This window comes from Sphaeramia orbicularis, chromosome 14, assembly GCF_902148855.1.
Source record: "Sphaeramia orbicularis chromosome 14, fSphaOr1.1, whole genome shotgun sequence".
Taxonomy (NCBI): Eukaryota; Metazoa; Chordata; class Actinopteri; order Kurtiformes; family Apogonidae; genus Sphaeramia; species Sphaeramia orbicularis.
The window spans coordinates 42,746,461-42,752,460 of record NC_043970.1 but is presented as its reverse complement, the minus strand read 5'-3'; the positions used below and the strand labels follow the sequence as shown (position 1 = coordinate 42,752,460).

At 33.8% G+C, this 6,000-nt stretch overlaps 1 protein-coding gene across 3 annotated transcripts in view; it reads left to right on the top strand.

The window, feature by feature from the left end:
• The window catches only part of cblb (Cbl proto-oncogene B, E3 ubiquitin protein ligase), a 193,229-nt gene that overhangs the window by 29,047 nt on the left and 158,182 nt on the right, over positions 1-6,000 (top strand). The gene's annotated exons all lie outside the window — the stretch shown is intronic.

Genomic DNA, 6,000 nt, shown 5'->3' with positions numbered 1-6,000 from the left:
ACTAAAGTTTCCAAACCAGCCCCATGGGATGAATTTACAAAGTGCAAAAATTCCACAGTCAAGGGTGTCAAGTTCATTTTAGTTCAGGTTCCACAAACAGACCAATATGATGATGAAGTCAAATAACAGCAGAATGACCTACAAAAAATAATGACTCCATATTTTCTTCTCAGTTTAATGTGAAAAAATTATTACATTGTGCCTATAAATAATGACCACTTCACATTTTTGTCGTTGTTTTAGTGCAAAAAATGACATTAAATTATGAAAATATTCACATTTACAAACTATCTTGTAACAATAAAATATAAATAACCTGAACAAATATGAACAATCTGAAATGTCTAAAGAAAATTAAGCACAATTTTAGCAATTTTCTGGCTGTTACTGTTGCCTTTGTAGATCCGATCCATAATGCTTGTTAAAACTGCATTTACTTTTCTTAAGAAATTTCATTTTTTTCAGGTTATTCACATCTTTTTTATTTGGATAGTTTAGAAAAGTAAGTATTTTCATAATTTAATGTTTTGGTTTTTTTTGCACTCAAAGACAAAAATTTGGAGTTGTCATTATTTATAGGTTACTAGCGGCATTGTACCCGTGGTGCCATTGTACGATAGCACCCTCCTGTGGTGCAACATCGGGACAAACATTCGAACACGCGTCGGACACAGAACGTCCATTATAGTAGGATTATGTTATTATTTTACTGGACCGGCCCACTGGAGATTAAATCAGGCTGAAGGTGGAACCTGAAAGAAAATGAGTTTGAGACCCCTGTTCTAGGGGGATCCGTTCATAAATGACTGACAGAAGGAATGTTGTCACTGTCCCACTGCAAAAGAATATTTTCCCTTCCAAATATATACTTATTTAATGAAAAACAACTAAAGTAATTGTTCAAACAGCTCAGCGCTCTAGTCTTTATCAAATCCATGTGAGTTTCTTATGACTTCCTGTCTTCACAAACATCCGTAATCACCAACGCTTCTCCAGTCAAAGTTTCGTCGGAGGCTGGAAGTCGTCAGCGAGCCTGCAAATGTACAAATAATGTTTTACACAACACACAAGCCTCTTTCACAAAGATGCATTACCGGAACAAATTCTCTTTGAGGAGCGAGCCGAGTGATCTCACATCTGGTATCACATCTGTCTCCAGGGACTCGGGGGCCCATATGTGGCCCCGCTGCGTCTTTGTGGCGGCCCGTCTAGCACAAGTCTGTTTCATATGCTTGATTAACTGCTGAGATCACCCCCAAACCTTTCGGTGGGGCTGCACCCCCACTTTTTAAGCCATCTGACGTCCGTACGTCCCGTCCCATCCCCCCGGCCCCCTTCGTCTGTCTTCATTGTCCCCATCTCCACATCTGACCACCTGATCCCCCCCACCCACCCATCCACCCACCCACCAGGCAGCTACATCTTTATTCTGCACAAAAGGATGTGATGGGAATATTAATAAGAATTTAACCCATAAAGAACCAGTGCTACTTTGGTGCAATTTCCAAAGAGTTTTTTTTCCTCTATATTTAACTTTTCTTAAGTAATTTATCACCATTTATTATGATATTATCCTCTGTGTTTTGCAATTTTCAGTGAACATCACATATTTTCTTATATTTAATTTACTAATCATGTAGATATTCATTAAAGCTCAGATTTAAGTTGATGGTTATTTTATCAAAAACAGAGAAAACTGAAGAAAAAGCAACTTTTTTCAGCAAAATATAGCATTAATTGTGTTTTTGTGTTTTTTTTAACCCATAAAGACCCAGTGCTACTTTTGTGGCAATTCCCAAAGAGTTTTTTTTTTCTCTGCATTTAACTTTTCTTAAGTAATTTATCGCCATTTATTATGATATTATCCTCTGTGTTTTGCAATTGTCAGTGAACATCACATATTTTCTTATATTTAATTTACTGATCATGTAGATATTCATTAAAGCTCAGATTTAAGTTGATGGTTATTTTATCAAAAACAGAGAAAACTGAAGAAAAAGCAACTTTTTTCAGCAAAATATAGCATTAATTGTGTTTTTGTGTTTTTTTTAACCCATAAAGACCCAGTGCTACTTTTGTGGCAATTCCCAAAGAGTTTTTTTTTTCTCTGCATTTAACTTTTCTTAAGTAATTTATCGCCATTTATTATGATATTATCCTCTGTGTTTTGCAATTGTCAGTGAACATCACATATTTTCTTATATTTAATTTACTAATCATGTGGATGTTCATTAAAGCTCATTAACTTTTTTCAGCAAAATATAGCATTAATTGTATTTTTTTTTTTTTTTAACCTTTACAGACCCAGTGCTATGCGTTTAGCAGTTCCCAAATGCATTGTTCTCTCTATTTAACATTTTTTAAAATCATTTATCACCATTCATCATGATAGTATCCTCTGTATTTTGCTGGTTTTAGTGAAAATCAAGTATTTTCCTTTATCTAATTCAATGATCATGTTGATGGTCATAAAAACTCAGATTCACGTTAAGGGTTATTATATCAGAAATGGAGAAAACTAAAGAAAAGTAACTTTTTTCAGCAAAATATAGCATTAACTGTATTTTTATTTATTTATTTTTAACCCATAAAGACCCAGTGCTACTTTGGTGGCGATTCCCAACTAGTTTTTTTCTCTATATTTAACTTTTCTTAAGTAATTTATCACCATTTATTATGATATTATCCTCTGTGTTTTGTGATTTTCAGTGAACATCGTAAATTTTCTTATATTTAATTTATGAAGCTTGTGGATGTTCATTAAAGCTCATTAACTTTTTTCAGCGAAATATAGCATTAACTGTATTTTTTTTTTAACCCATACAGACCCAATGCTATGTTTATAGCAGTTCCCAAATGCATTTTTCTCTCTATTTAACCTTTCTTAAATAATTTATCATGGTATTATCCTGTGTATTTTGCATGTTTTTAGTGAAAATCAAGTATTTTCCAATATGTAATTCATGAATCATGTTGATGGTCATAAAAACTCAGATTAAAGTTGATGGTTATCATTTCAGAAATGGAGAAAACTGAAGAAAAAAGAACTTTTTTTCAGCAAAATATAGCATTAACTGTATTTTTTTTTTTTTAACCCATAAAGATCCAGAGCTACTTTGGTGACAATTCCAGAATAGTTTTTTTTCCTCTATATTTAACTTTTCTTAAGTAATTTATCTCCATTTATTACATTATCCTCTGTGTTTTGCGATTTTTCAGTGAACATCACATATTTTCTTATATTTCATTTACTAATCATGTGGATGTTCATTAAAGCCCAGATTTAAGTTGATGGTTATTTTATCATAATCTGAGAAAACCGTAGAAAAAGTAACTTTTTTTCAGCAAAATATAGCATTAACTGTATTTTTCTTTTTCTTTTTTTTTTTTTTTTAATCTATAAAGACCCTGTGCTACATTTATAGCAGTTCCCAAATGCATTTTTCTCTCTATTTAACCTTTTTTAAATCATTTATCACCATTCATCATGATAGTATCCTCTGTATTTTACATGTTTTTAGTGAAAATCAAGTATTTTCCTTTATCTAATTCAATGATCATGTTGATGGTCATAAAAACTCAGATTAAAGTTGAGGGTTATTGTATCAAAAACGGAGGAAACTGAAGAAAAAGTAACTTGTTTCAGTCTAATCTGTCATTAACTGAACATAAACCCAGTGTGTCCATCCACTGTCATTGATCCAACTCCATGGGTTTTACTGGTGAATCCATGTTGTAGAAGATGACTGTGTTTCCTTGGTAACTACGGAGCCTCTGAACGTCCAAATGGGTCATGTCTGATGACCATGAAAAGATGAAGAACTGTATTTTATAGATGGTTCTGGTTGTCGGTGGATGTTTAGGTCTTTATGGGTTAAAGCAGTGTTTCTCAACCTTTTTTGAGCAAATGTCCTTTTACGTTATCACCCCCTTGAAAAAAAATTGCAATCTATAACATGTTGTCAACTAGGGGGAGTGGGTCTGAACGAACTTATATATGCTGCATAGGTAGTTCCCCCCTCGCAACCAGGGACGGAGCGCAACGGATGTTACCAGTAAAGACTGGGGGGGGGGGGTCTAAAAGAGTTCAACACTGTCACAGAAGTTTGTGCTTAAAAGCATGTGTCTTTAAACTAATTGTCTTTGACCCTGAAGTCATTTTCTCCACTTCAGACTTCGCCTTTCTAACCTCTTTCACGTCAAAATGCCCCAGAGCTCTTTGTGTGATGTCTGCTCAAGGTTTTATTTAATTAGGCAAATTAATTTCTCTTTTTTTTTTCTTTCCAAGATGCTTTTTTAATTAAGAGTCTTTCTTTTCCAGAACAAACCCCTGGCACCATCGCACCTTGGCAATAACTGCTCTCTCCGTCTCGCAGCTGTAGTAAAGAGGGATCAGTGTAAGCCGTGTCATTTTAAAGATGACTTTTTGCAGAGTGGAGGAACTGCTCAGGATGAGGTGCACTCCGCTCTATCTGTCAGGGTCAGAAACAGTAGCTAGAATTCTTTATCAGCCAGATTGGTTGTTTCTGAGATGAAAATTCTCCTCTGTAAAGAGACCTGCAACCGCAGCATAAAATGACATTGACAAACAGGAGAGCAGTGGCTTTCATAACTCACAGAGCTGCAAGGATCAATTCAATGCACAAGGTGTCATTTACTGAAGCTGAGCTGTAAAACCTGAAGCTGCTCTTTAACCCGTAAAGACCCAAACGTCTACCATCGACCAAAATCATCTACTGATATTAACCGTTTAGTTCCTGTTGATCCGCTAATACATGTCAATAATTGGTGTAAAATACAGTTATTCGTCTTTTCATGGTCATCAGATATGACCCATTTGGACGTTCAGAGGCTCCGTAGTTACCATGGAAACACCGTCATCTTCTACAACATTTATTCATCAGTAAAACCCATGGAGTTTAAGTTTTGCTGAAAAAGTCACTTTTTCTTCAGTTTTCTGTATTTTTGATATAATGATCCTCAATTTTACTTTGATCTTTTATGAACATCTACATGATTGATTAATTGATGGATTGAAATCTTTACTTCCAACATGTAGACAGTGAAATCAAAACAAAAGCAAATAACAAAACATAATGATACATAATAGGTTGACAAGTAAACAAAAGAAAAATAAATAAATAAATAAATAAATAAAATTATACATGCTTGAAAAGGAGTAGGAAGAAGTAAAAAGTTATATACTCCTACCCCCAATCTCTGTTCCTTATGATCTCTGTATAGCAATTATTATTTTGTATGAATATCAATATAATAATAACAACAACAATAATAGTACTATAACAATTTACCACATCCTTATTCCTATATACACTAATATAATAATACCCATTTACAAATTATCATACCAGTATCAGTACTCTCATAGTAATAAAACTAAAAAACAAACAAAAACCAAAAAAACACATATACATATATAATATAAATACATATAAAATTCTCTACTGTCCTATATAGTACTATAGTAATAATATGTTCCTATATCCATATTTAAACTAGATATTATAAACGCATATGTGGCAAAGCCCCGCTCTGAAAAATGACCAGACCCCCCCAGCCCTTTCCTCTTTATATGATTAGTAAATTAAATAATAATAATAATATATTTTTATTCATTTTATTTTTTATTTAAATGTTGGAAAATTCCTGATTTCCACTAAAAAACAATACACAATTACAATAAATGATGATAAACTACTTAAGGACGGTTAAATACAGAGAAAAATTCATTTGGGAGCTGACACAAATGCCACACCAGGTCCTTATGGGTTAAATGAGCTGGAACTTGACTTTGGAAGTCTGGCCGTCCTCACTGCAGACTGTGTACCGAACACACACTATTATATTTAATCAGTTAGCCTCAAGTGTGACGGCCAGCATAGGGTAATCACATAATTACTAGATTTACCACTGCACCTCCTTTAGCTGCCTGTACGCCTGGCAAGAATAACTGCAGTACATCCCACAGGCAAATGTAAT